Source organism: Ranitomeya imitator, chromosome 8, assembly GCF_032444005.1.
Source record: "Ranitomeya imitator isolate aRanImi1 chromosome 8, aRanImi1.pri, whole genome shotgun sequence".
Classification (NCBI taxonomy): domain Eukaryota; kingdom Metazoa; phylum Chordata; class Amphibia; order Anura; family Dendrobatidae; genus Ranitomeya; species Ranitomeya imitator.
In genome coordinates, this window is record NC_091289.1 from 8,121,844 (window position 1) to 8,135,368 (window position 13,525).

The window sequence follows — 13,525 nt, forward strand, 5'->3', positions numbered from 1 at the left end:
GCTACAACCTCTTTTAGAACAATGTGTCGTCTCACCCTCTGTGTTCTCTGCTACAACCTCTTTTAGAACAATGTGTCGTCTCACCGTCTGTGTGTTCTCTGCTACAACCTCTTTTAGAACAATGTGTCGTCTCACCGTCAGTCCGTTCTCTGCTACAACCTCTTTTAGAACAATGTGTCGTCTCACCCTCTGTGTTCTCTGCTACAACCTCTTTTAGAACAACGTGTCGTCTCACCGTCTGTGTGTTCTCTGCTACAACCTCTTTTAGAACAATGTGTCGTCTCCCCGTCTGTCTGTTGTCTACTACAACCTCTTTTAGAACAATGTGTCGTCTCCCCGTCTGTCTGTTCTCTGCTACAACCTCTTTTAGAACAATGTGTCGTCTCCACGTCTGTCTGTTCTCTGCTACAACCTCTTTTAGAACAATGTGTCGTCTCGCCGTCTGTGTTCTCTGCTACAACCTCTTTTAGAACAATGTGTCGTCTCACCGTCTGTGTGTTCTCTGCTACAACCTCTTTTAGGACAATGTGTCGTCTCACCGTCTGTGTGTTCTCTGCTACAACCTCTTTTAGAACAATGTGTCTTCTCACCTTCTATGTGTTCTCTCCTACAACCTCTTTTAGAACAATGTGTCGTCTCACCGTCTGTCTGTTCTCTGCTACAACCTCTTTTAGAACAATGTGTCGTCTCCCGTCTGTGTGTTCTCTGCTACAACCTCTTTTAGAACAATGTGTCGTCTCACCGTCTGTGTGTTCTCTGCTACAACCTCTTTTAGAACAATGTGTCGTCTCACCGTCTGTGTGTTCTCTGCTACAACCTCTTTCAGAACAATGTGTCGTCTCACCGTCTGTGTGTTCTCTGCTACAACCTCTTTTAGAACAATGTGTCGTCTCTCCGTCTGTGTGTTCTCTGCTACAACCTCTTTTAGAACAATGTGTCGTCTCACCGTCTGTGTGTTCTCTGCTACAACCTCTTTTAGAACAATGTGTCGTCTCACCGTCTGTGTGTTCTCTGCTACAACCTCTTTTAGAACAATGTGTCGTCTCACCGTCTGTGTTCTCTGCTACAACCTCTTTCAGAACAATGTGTCGTCTCCCGTCTGTGTGTTCTCTGCTACAACCTCTTTTAGAACAATGTGTCGTCTCCCCGTCTGTGTGTTCTCTGCTACAACCTCTTTTAGAACAATGTGTCGTCTCACCGTCTGTGTGTTCTCTGCTACAACCTCTTTTAGAACAATGTGTCGTCTCACCGTCTGTGTGTTCTCTGCTACAACCTCTTTTAGAACAATGTGTCGTCTCACCCTCTGTGTTCTCTGCTACAACCTCTTTTAGAACAATGTGTCGTCTCACCCTCTGTGTTCTCTGCTACAACCTCTTTTAGAACAATGTGTCGTCTCCCCGTCTGTGTTCTCTACTACAACCACTTTTAGAACAATGTGTTGTCTCACCGTCTGTGTTCTCTGCTACAACCTCTTTTAGAACAATGTGTCGTCTCCCCATCTGTGTTCTCTACTACAACCTCTTTTAGAACAATGTGTCGTCTCACCCTCTGTGTTCTCTGCTACAACCTCTTTTAGAACAATGTGTCGTCTCACCCTCTGTTTTCTCTGCTACAACCTCTTTTAGAACAATGTGTCGTCTCCCCGTCTGTGTTCTCTGCTACAACCTCTTTTAGAACAATGTGTCGTCTCACCCTCTGTGTTCTCTGCTACAACCTCTTTTAGAACAATGTGTCGTCTCCCCGTCTGTGTTCTCTACTACAACCTCTATTAGAACAATGTGTCGTCTCACCCTCTGTGTTCTCTGCTACAACCTCTTTTAGAACAATGTGTCGTCTCCCCGTCTGTGTTCTCTGCTACAACCTCTTTTAGAACAATGTGTCGTCTCCCCGTCTGTGTTCTCTGCTACAACCTCTTTTAGAACAATGTGTCGTCTCCCCGTCTGTGTTCTCTGCTACAACCTCTTTTAGAACAATGTGTCGTCTCCCCGTCTGTGTTCTCTGCTACAACCTCTTTTAGAACAATGTGTCGTCTCCCCGTCTGTGTTCTCTGCTACAACCTCTTTTAGAACAATGTGTCATCTCACCGTCTGTGTGTTCTCGGATACAACCTCTTTTAGAACAATGTGTCGTCTCACCGTCTGTCTGTTCTCTGCTACAACCTCTTTTAGCACAATGTGTCGTCTCGCCCTCTGTGTTCTCTGCTACAACCTCTTTTAGAACAATGTGTCGTCTCACCGTCTGTCTGTTCTCTGCTACAACCTCTTTTAGAACAATGTGTCGTCTCCCGTCTGTGTGTTCTCTACTACAACCTCTTTTAGAACAATGTGTCGTCTAACCGTCTGTGTTCTCTGCTACAACCTCTTTTAGCACAATGTGTCGTCTCCCCGTCTGTGTTCTCTACTACAACCTCTTTTAGAACAATGTGTCGTCTCACCGTCTGTGTGTTCTCTGCTACAACCTCTTTTAGAACAATGTGTCGTCTCTCCGTCTGTGTGTTCTCTGCTACAACCTCTTTTAGAACAATGTGTCGTCTCACCGTCTGTGTGTTCTCTGCTACAACCTCTTTTAGAACAATGTGTCGTCTCACCGTCTGTGTGTTCTCTGCTACAACCTCTTTTAGAACAATGTGTCGTCTCACCGTCTGTGTTCTCTGCTACAACCTCTTTCAGAACAATGTGTCGTCTCCCGTCTGTGTGTTCTCTGCTACAACCTCTTTTAGAACAATGTGTCGTCTCCCCGTCTGTGTGTTCTCTGCTACAACCTCTTTTAGAACAATGTGTCGTCTCACCGTCTGTGTGTTCTCTGCTACAACCTCTTTTAGAACAATGTGTCGTCTCACCGTCTGTGTGTTCTCTGCTACAACCTCTTTTAGAACAATGTGTCGTCTCACCCTCTGTGTTCTCTGCTACAACCTCTTTTAGAACAATGTGTCGTCTCACCCTCTGTGTTCTCTGCTACAACCTCTTTTAGAACAATGTGTCGTCTCCCCGTCTGTGTTCTCTACTACAACCACTTTTAGAACAATGTGTTGTCTCACCGTCTGTGTTCTCTGCTACAACCTCTTTTAGAACAATGTGTCGTCTCCCCATCTGTGTTCTCTACTACAACCTCTTTTAGAACAATGTGTCGTCTCACCCTCTGTGTTCTCTGCTACAACCTCTTTTAGAACAATGTGTCGTCTCACCCTCTGTTTTCTCTGCTACAACCTCTTTTAGAACAATGTGTCGTCTCCCCGTCTGTGTTCTCTGCTACAACCTCTTTTAGAACAATGTGTCGTCTCACCCTCTGTGTTCTCTGCTACAACCTCTTTTAGAACAATGTGTCGTCTCCCCGTCTGTGTTCTCTACTACAACCTCTATTAGAACAATGTGTCGTCTCACCCTCTGTGTTCTCTGCTACAACCTCTTTTAGAACAATGTGTCGTCTCCCCGTCTGTGTTCTCTGCTACAACCTCTTTTAGAACAATGTGTCGTCTCCCCGTCTGTGTTCTCTGCTACAACCTCTTTTAGAACAATGTGTCGTCTCCCCGTCTGTGTTCTCTGCTACAACCTCTTTTAGAACAATGTGTCGTCTCCCCGTCTGTGTTCTCTGCTACAACCTCTTTTAGAACAATGTGTCGTCTCCCCGTCTGTGTTCTCTGCTACAACCTCTTTTAGAACAATGTGTCATCTCACCGTCTGTGTGTTCTCGGATACAACCTCTTTTAGAACAATGTGTCGTCTCACCGTCTGTCTGTTCTCTGCTACAACCTCTTTTAGCACAATGTGTCGTCTCGCCCTCTGTGTTCTCTGCTACAACCTCTTTTAGAACAATGTGTCGTCTCACCGTCTGTCTGTTCTCTGCTACAACCTCTTTTAGAACAATGTGTCGTCTCCCGTCTGTGTGTTCTCTACTACAACCTCTTTTAGAACAATGTGTCGTCTAACCGTCTGTGTTCTCTGCTACAACCTCTTTTAGCACAATGTGTCGTCTCCCCGTCTGTGTTCTCTACTACAACCTCTTTTAGAACAATGTGTCGTCTCAACCTCTGTGTTCTCTGCTACAACCTCTTTTAGAACAATGTGTCGTCTCCCCGTCTGTCCGTTCTCTGCTACAACCTCTTTTAGAACAATGTGTCGTCTCACCCTCTGTGTTCTCTGCTACAACCTCTTTTAGAACAATATGTCGTCTCACCCTCTGTGTTCTCTGCTACAACCTCTTTTAGAACAATGTGTCGTCTCACCCTCTGTGTTCTCTGCTACAACCTCTTTTAGAACAATGTGTTTTCTCCCCGTCTGTGTTCTCTACTACAACCTCTTTTAGAACAACGTGTCGTCTCACCCTCTGTGTTCTCTGCTACAACCTCTTTTAGAACAATGTGTCGTCTCACCCTCTGTGTTCTCTGCTACAACCTCTTTTAGAACAATGTGTTTTCTCCCCGTCTGTGTTCTCTACTACAACCTCTTTTAGAACAACGTGTCGTCTCCCCGTCTGTGTTCTCTGCTACAACCTCTTTTAGAACAACGTGTCATCTCACCGTCTGTGTGTTCTCGGATACAACCTCTTTTAGAACAATGTGTCGTCTCACCGTCTGTCTGTTCTCTGCTACAACCTCTTTTAGAACAATGTGTCGTCTCACCCTCTGTGTTCTCTGCTACAACCTCTTTTAGAACAATGTGTCGTCTCACCGTCTGTGTGTTCTCTGCTACAACCTCTTTTAGAACAATGTGTCGTCTCACCGTCAGTCCGTTCTCTGCTACAACCTCTTTTAGAACAATGTGTCGTCTCACCCTCTGTGTTCTCTGCTACAACCTCTTTTAGAACAACGTGTCGTCTCACCGTCTGTGTGTTCTCTGCTACAACCTCTTTTAGAACAATGTGTCGTCTCCCCGTCTGTCTGTTCTCTACTACAACCTCTTTTAGAACAATGTGTCGTCTCCCCGTCTGTCTGTTCTCTGCTACAACCTCTTTTAGAACAATGTGTCGTCTCCCCGTCTGTCTGTTCTCTGCTACAACCTCTTTTAGAACAATGTGTCGTCTCCCCGTCTGTCCGTTCTCTGCTACAACCTCTTTTAGAACAATGTGTCGTCTCACCCTTTGTGCTCTCTGCTACAACCTCTTTTAGAACAACGTGTCGTCTCACCGTCTGTGTGTTCTCTGCTACAACCTCTTTTAGAACAATGTGTCGTCTCCCCGTCTGTCCGTTCTCTGCTACAACCTCTTTTGGAACAATGTGTCGTCTCCCCGTCTGTGTTCTCTGCTACAACCTCTTTTAGAACAATGTGTTGTCTCCCCGTCTGTGTTCTCTACTACAACCTCTTTTAGAACAACGTGTCATCTCACCGTCTGTGTGTTCTCGGATACAACCTCTTTTAGAACAATGTGTCGTCTCACCGTCTGTCTGTTCTCTGCTACAACCTCTTTTAGAACAACGTGTCATCTCACCGTCTGTGTGTTCTCGGATACAACCTCTTTTAGAACAATGTGTCGTCTTCCCGTCTGTGTTCTCTACTACAACCTCTTTTAGAACAACGTGTCATCTCACCGTCTGTGTGTTCTCGGATACAACCTCTTTTAGAACAACGTGTCATCTCACCGTCTGTGTGTTCTCGGATACAACCTCTTTTAGAACAATGTGTCGTCTCCCCGTCTGTGTTCTCTACTACAACCTCTTTTAGAACAACGTGTCATCTCACCGTCTGTGTGTTCTCGGATACAACCTCTTTTAGAACAATGTGTCATCTCACCGTTTGTCTGTTCTCTGCTACAACCTCTTTTAGAACAATGTGTCGTCTCACTGTTTGTGTGTTCTCTGCTACAACCTCTTTTAGAACAATGTGTCGTCTCACCGTCTGTGTGTTCTCTGCTACAACCTCTTTTAGAACAATGTGTCGTCTCACCGTCTGTGTGTTCTCTGCTACAACCTCTTTTAGAACAATGTGTCGTCTCACCGTCTGTGTACTCTGCTACAACCTCTTTTAGAACAATGTGTCGTCTCACCGTCTGTGTTCTCTGCTACAACCTCTTTTAGAACAATGTGTCGTCTCACCGTCTGTGTTCTCTGCTACAACCTCTTTTAGAACAATGTGTCGTCTCACCGTCTGTGTTCTCTGCTACAACCTCTTTTAGAACAATGTGTCGTCTCACCGTCTGTGTACTCTGCTACAACCTCTTTTAGAACAATGTGTCGTCTCACCGTCTGTGTTCTCTGCTACAACCTCTTTTAGAACAATGTGTCGTCTCACCGTCTGTGTACTCTGCTACAACCTCTTTTAGAACAATGTGTCGTCTCACCGTCTGTGTGTTCTCTGCTACAACCTCTTTTAGAACAATGTGTCGTCTCACCGTCTGTGTGTTCTCTGCTACAACCTCTTTTAGAACAATGTGTCGTCTCACCCTCTGTGTTCTCTGCTACAACCTCTTTTAGAACAATGTGTCGTCTCACTGTCTGTGTACTCTGCTACAACCTCTTTTAGAACAATGTGTCGTCTCACCGTCTGTGTGTTCTCTGCTACAACCTCTTTTAGAACAATGTGTCGTCTCACCGTCTGTGTGTTCTCTGCTACAACCTCTTTTAGAACAATGTGTCGTCTCCCCGTCTGTCTGTTCTCTGCTACAACCTCTTTTAGAACAATGTGTCGTCTCACCGTCTGTGTGTTCTCTGCTACAACCTCTTTTAGAACAATGTGTCGTCTCACCGTCTGTGTGTTCTCTGCTACAACCTCTTTTAGAACAATGTGTCGTCTCCCCGTCTGTCTGTTCTCTGCTACAACCTCTTTTAGAACAATGTGTCGTCTCACCGTCTGTGTGTACTCTGCTACAACCTCTTTTAGAACAATGTGTCGTCTCACCGTCTGTGTACTCTGCTACAACCTCTTTTAGAACAATGTGTCGTCTCCCCGTCTGTCCGTTCTCTGCTGTGTCCTCTTTCTTGGAAGCGCACAGAGGTGGCGGTCACCTGTAGCGCCCGCGGCTCCATCTGTCTTCTTAAGCACTACTTGAATGGTGATGAAGGAGACAGCCATGATTACAAAGAACAGGAGGTGTTTGTAGAGTTTATAGCAGTATTTTAATGAATGCAAAGTTGAGGTAAGGTGACCGACGCCATCCATTTCAGCTTAGGTCATAAAAAAAATCTGTCTGCTTCCTTGAGAAATCTAAACCCCCACCCCATGTAAAAATCTGCCACTCGTTCATCATTGTATACAAAAAGTTTAGCGAATTTCTAATGCACTTTATAACTTAATTTCTCACGATTTTCCAAATCTCTGGTGGCTGTTGGTGAATTAGCTTAGAATCCAAAGCTCTGAACTAAACCACCTGGGCAGCTCCAGACTGATACATTCACCTGAACTGATAAATTGTAACAAACGTTTTATCTTTTGTTTTACCCCAGATTCTTCTTTTCCGTTGCGCCTTCTTGAAGTCTATTTTGTACTTGTTATTCTCTACTTCAATGTTTTCTTATTATTAGTTCACCAATGTGGATGTGATTTTTTTTCATCCATTCCAGATAGATATTTTCTGTCCTTTCACAATTTACAAATTTTGAAAAGTTGCTAAATTTTTGATACAAATTAAATATGGAGGGTATAATAGGTCACATGGTGACCTCTTACAGTAGAGATTAAAGGACGTGGGAATTATGCCATTCTCTTCTCGCTATCATTGTGGCCATATTGTTTATCAGTCACCAAGCTTTCCGAGCAAAAATAAAAAAAGACAAATGGATATATATATATATATATATATATATATATATATATAACGGAGGTTCATGGTATCTGACCGTCACATCTGAGATCCGTAGTTCCGCAGTTGCCATCACTGGGATGAGATATATGGACAGATAGTTTCTCCGCTGGGAGTTATCTTCTATTATCTGCTTGGTATTTTTAGGTTTGTTTGTATTTTTTATTTATTACGATATAGAAGTCATTGGAGACACAGAATCCAACTTACTGTAATATCTAAGGGTCACCGTGACTGCTGACCCCCCAAATAAATCAGTTCTCCTCACTCCTCAGTGCTGCAATAAATTCCATTCCTCAATATCAAACCCTCCCCCCAGATAGCATTATATCTGACACATTGTGTCACAGGAAGATCAAAGTCACTGCAGCCCCCTGAAAATAATCCACAAGTATTCCGAAATCAGTGCACCCCAAGTAAATAACCCCAGTACCCCCCAATCAAAGCACCACCCATCTTAAAGGGAATCAGTCACCTGGATATTGCTGCCTCATCTGAGAACAGTGTGATGTAGGGGCAGAAACTGTGCGATGTAATTCCTTGTACATAGGGGCAGTATTATAGTAGTTATATTCTTGTACATAGGGGCAGTATTATAGTAGTTATATTCTTGTACATAGGGGCAGTATTATAGTAGTTATATTCTTGTACATAGGGGCAGTATTATAGTAGTTATATCCTTGTACATAGGGGCAGTATTATAGTAGTTATATCCTTGTACATAGAGGCAGTATTATAGTAGTTATATTCTTGTACATAGGAGCAGTATTATAGTAGTTATATTCTTGTACATAGGGACAGTATTATAGTAGTTATATCCTTGTACATAGGGGCAGTATTATAGTAGTTATATTCTTGTACATAGGGGCAGTATTATAGTAGTTATATTCTTGTATATAGGGGCAGTATTATAGTAGTTATATCCTTGTACATAGGGGCAGTATTATAGTAGTTATATCCTTGTACATAGGGGCAGTATTATAGTAGTTATATTCTTGTACATAGGAGCAGTAATATAGTAGTTATATCCTTGTACATAGGGGCAGTATTATAGTAGTTATATTCTTGTACATAGGAGCAGTATTATAGTAGTTATATTCTTGTACATAGGGACAGTATTATAGTAGTTATATCCTTGTACATAGGGGCAGTATTATAGTAGTTATATTCTTGTACATAGGGGCAGTATTATAGTAGTTATATTCTTGTACATAGGAGCAGTATTATAGTAGTTATATTCTTGTACATAGGGACAGTATTATAGTAGTTATATCCTTGTACATAGGGGCAGTATTATAGTAGTTATATTCTTGTAGATAGGAGCAGTATTATAGTAGTTATATTGTTGTACATAGGAGCAGTATTATAGTAGTTATATTCTTGTACATAGGGGCAGTATTATAGTAGTTATATCCTTGTACATAGGGGCAGTATTATAGTAGTTATATTCTTGTACATAGGAGCAGTATTATAGTAGTTATATTCTTGTACATAGGGGCAGTATTATAGTAGTTATATTCTTGTACATAGGGAGCAGTATTATAGTAGTTATAGTCTTGTACATAGGGGCAGTATTATAGTAGTTATATTCTTGTACATAGGGGCAGTATTATAGTAGTTATATTCTTGTACATAGGGGCAGTATTATAGTAGTTATATTCTTGTACATAGGGGCAGTATTATACTATTATTAGACTCTTTGCTCACTTCAGAGCTCATGAGATTCTTGATCTGTTTGTACAGGGATATAGTTCTGTCTGGCTGTCTGGATATTTCTCGCACACCAGCCTTATAGCGGCTTTTTTCACTTTTACTGCTATAATCCCTCAGAGATCCTCCTCCTCTTCATTTTCCTTCTTCCTCTTATATTTTGCTGTAGAGGGGGTTAGTTGTTTGATCTTTAGGGGTAGCAGAGTGTTTCTGTATTCTTCTCCTTCTTTACCACAGAGTTTGGAAAAGTACAACAGGAAAGTAAAGGCAATGTGGTTTTTACTTTATCTCCTTTTATCGGAATATCTGGTCAATTGTAAAGGATTAGCACGGTCAGAACTAGAGAAAATAAAATCAATCATCTGTTCTTCTTTGTGGAGGGAGAGACTCAGAGCAGCTTAAAGATCCCATTTAATTGCGCTGCGGTTTCGTGAGACGGCCGTGCGCAGTCCTGATCCGCGGCCAGAGACACAAGAGGGAAAGTGAAATCCGGGTAAGCAGCACTTTCTATAAATCAGAGAGGTGGAAACAATGTGGAGGAAGAAAACCGAGGATTGTGGCCAAATTCCCAGAATCACATCATGTAATGACTCCGGTGCGTTATGTTATATGGGGTCGGGGCCGCTCTGGCGACTTCATACAACGCGGACATCACTGTACTGGAGGAGCAGCACTTTTAGACCTAATACTATCTAATAGACCTGACAGAATAACAAATCTGCAGGTGGTCGGGCATCTAGGAAATAACGACCACAATATTGTGCAGTTTCACCTGTCTTTCACTAGGGGGACTTGTCAGGGAGTCACAAAAACACTGAACTTTAGGAAGGCAAAGTTTGACCAGCTTAGAGATGCCCTTAATCTGGTAGACTGGGACAATATCCTCAGAAATGAGAATACAGATAATAAATGGGAAATGTTTAAGAACATCCTAAATAGGCAGTGTAAGCGGTTTATACCTTGTGGGAATAAAAGGACTAGAAATAGGAAAAACCCAATGTGGCTAAACAAAGAAGTAAGACAGGCAATTAACAGTAAAAAGAAAGCATTTGCACTACTAAAGCAGGATGGCACCATTGAAGCTCTAAAAAACTATAGGGAGAAAAATACTTTATCTAAAAAACTAATTAAAGCTGCCAAAAAGGAAACAGAGAAGCACATTGCTAAGGAGAGTAAAACTAATCCCAAACTGTTCTTCAACTATATCAATAGTAAAAGAATAAAAACTGAAAATGTAGGCCCCTTAAAAAATAGTGAGGAAAGAATGGTTGTAGATGACGAGGAAAAAGCTAACATATTAAACACCTTCTTCTCCACGGTATTGACGGTGGAAAATGAAATGCTAGGTGAAATCCCAAGAAACAATGAAAACCCTATATTAAGGGTCACCAATCTAACCCAAGAAGAGGTGCGAAACCGGCTAAATAAGATTAAAATAGATAAATCTCCGGGTCCGGATGGCATACACCCACGAGTACTAAGAGAACTAAGTAATGTAATAGATAAACCATTATTTCTTATTTTTAGTGACTCTATAGCGACAGGGTCTGTTCCGCAGGACTGGCGCATAGCAAATGTGGTGCCAGTATTCAAAAAGGGCTCTAAAAGTGAACCTGGAAATTATAGGCCAGTAAGTCTAACCTCTATTGTTGGTAAAATATTTGAAGGGTTTCTGAGGGATGTTATTCTGGATTATCTCAATGAGAATAACTGTGTAACTCCATATCAGCATGGGTTTATGAGAAATCGCTCCTGTCAAACCAATCTAATCAGTTTTTATGAAGAGGTAAGCTATAGACTGGACCACGGTGAGTCATTGGACGTGGTATATCTCGATTTTTCCAAAGCGTTTGATACCGTGCCGCACAAGAGGTTGGTACACAAAATGAGAATGCTTGGTCTGGGGGAAAATGTGTGTAAATGGGTTAGTAACTGGCTTAGTGATAGAAAGCAGAGGGTGGTTATAAATGGTATAGTCTCTAACTGGGTCGCTGTGACCAGTGGGGTACCGCAGGGGTCGGTATTGGGACCTGTTCTCTTCAACATATTCATTAATGATCTGGTAGAAGGTTTACACAGTAAAATATCGATATTTGCAGATGATACAAAACTATGTAAAGCAGTTAATACAAGAGAAGATAGTATTCTGCTACAGATGGATCTGGATAAGTTGGAAACTTGGGCTGAAAGGTGGCAGATGAGGTTTAACAATGATAAATGTAAGGTTATACACATGGGAAGAAGGAATCAATGTCACCATTACACACTGAACGGGAAACCACTGGGTAAATCTGACAGGGAGAAGGACTTGGGGATCCTAGTTAATGATAAACTTACCTGGAGCAGCCAGTGCCAGGCAGCAGCTGCCAAGGCAAACAGGATCATGGGGTGCATTAAAAGAGGTCTGGATACACATGATGAGAGCATTATACTGCCTCTGTACAAATCCCTAGTTAGACCACACATGGAGTACTGTGTCCAGTTTTGGGCACCGGTGCTCAGGAAGGATATAATGGAACTAGAGAGAGTACAAAGGAGGGCAACAAAATTAATAAAGGGGATGGGAGAACTACAATACCCAGATAGATTAGCGAAATTAGGATTATTTAGTCTAGAAAAAAGACGACTGAGGGGCGATCTAATAACCATGTATAAGTATATAAGGGGACAATACAAATATCTCGCTGAGGATCTGTTTATACCAAGGAAGGTGACGGGCACAAGGGGGCATTCTTTGCGTCTGGAGGAGAGAAGGTTTTTCCACCAACATAGAAGAGGATTCTTTACTGTTAGGGCAGTGAGAATCTGGAATTGCTTGCCTGAGGAGGTGGTGATGGCGAACTCAGTCGAGGGGTTCAAGAGAGGCCTGGATGTCTTCCTGGAGCAGAACAATATTGTATCATACAATTATTAGGTTCTGTAGAAGGACGTAGATCTGGGTATTTATTATGATGGAATATAGGCTGAACTGGATGGACAAATGTCTTTTTTCGGCCTTACTAACTATGTTACTATGTTACTATGTTACTGGATGCAATGGTGATCGGATCCCACCTTGGGTGCCATAGAGGTCTGGTGAGAACAGCGCGGAGTCTCGTGCACTGACGACTAGTGATGGGTTAGGGCTATAGCAAAGGTTGTCAAATAGTTACAATTTAATACTTTGTTATTTTTTTTTATTTACTTTTTTATGGACTTATTTATCTTCAAAATTTCATATCAGATTTCAGCAAAAAAAAAAAAAAAGAAAGCAAAAAATGCATGTGATGGGAGAAAGTGGGGCTGAAGACTGAAAAGGTGGAAGTGGATCAGGGAGCGATAATGGTCTACAGTTTAGGGGGCACATTAATTTCTTCTGAATCTCCAGTTTTTCGAAATCATTTTTTGACCACTTTACCCTTTTAACCCCAATCTCTGGTCTCCTATCCCTCGCCCCGGTCTATGATTTCCTGTCCCTCACCCCGGTCTCTGGTCTCCGGACCCCTACCCTGGTCTCCGGTCTCCTGCCCCGGTCTCTGGTCCCCCTATCCCGGTCTCTGGTCTCCCGCCCCGATCTCTGGTCTCCTGACCCCCCGCTCCCTTGTCTTCTGCCCCATTCTCCCGTCCTCTGCCCCGGTCTCCCGTCCTCTCTGATCCCCCCGTCCCGGTTTCTGGTCCCCCACCCCGGTTTCTGGTCTCCTGACCCCCTTTCTCCCTTGTTTTCTGCCCCGTTCTCCCGTCCTCTGCCCCATTCTCCCGTCCTCTGCCCCGATCTCCCGTCCTCTGCCCCGGTCACCCGTCCTATGCCCTGGTCTCCCGCCCTCTCTAATCCCCCCCCGTCCCGGTTTCTTGTCCCCCACCCCGGGTTCTGGTCTCTTGACCCCCTTTCTCCCTTGTCTTCTGCCCCGTTCTCCCATCCTCTGCCCCGGTCTCCCGTCCTCTCTGATCCCCCCAGTCCAGGTTTCTGGTCCCCCGCCCCGGTTTCTGGTCCCCTGACCCCTCGCTCCCTTGTCTTCTGCCCCGTTCTCCCGTCTCCTGCCCCGTTCTCCCGTCCTCTGCCCCGCTCTTCCGTCCTCTGCCCCGCTCTCTCGTCCTCTGCCCCGCT

The 13,525-nt window shown here is 43.4% G+C and overlaps 1 protein-coding gene across 3 annotated transcripts in view; it reads left to right on the forward strand.

The window, feature by feature from the left end:
• The window catches only part of GRM7 (glutamate metabotropic receptor 7), a 478,587-nt gene that overhangs the window by 441,225 nt on the left and 23,837 nt on the right, over positions 1-13,525 (forward strand). The window lies entirely within an intron of this gene.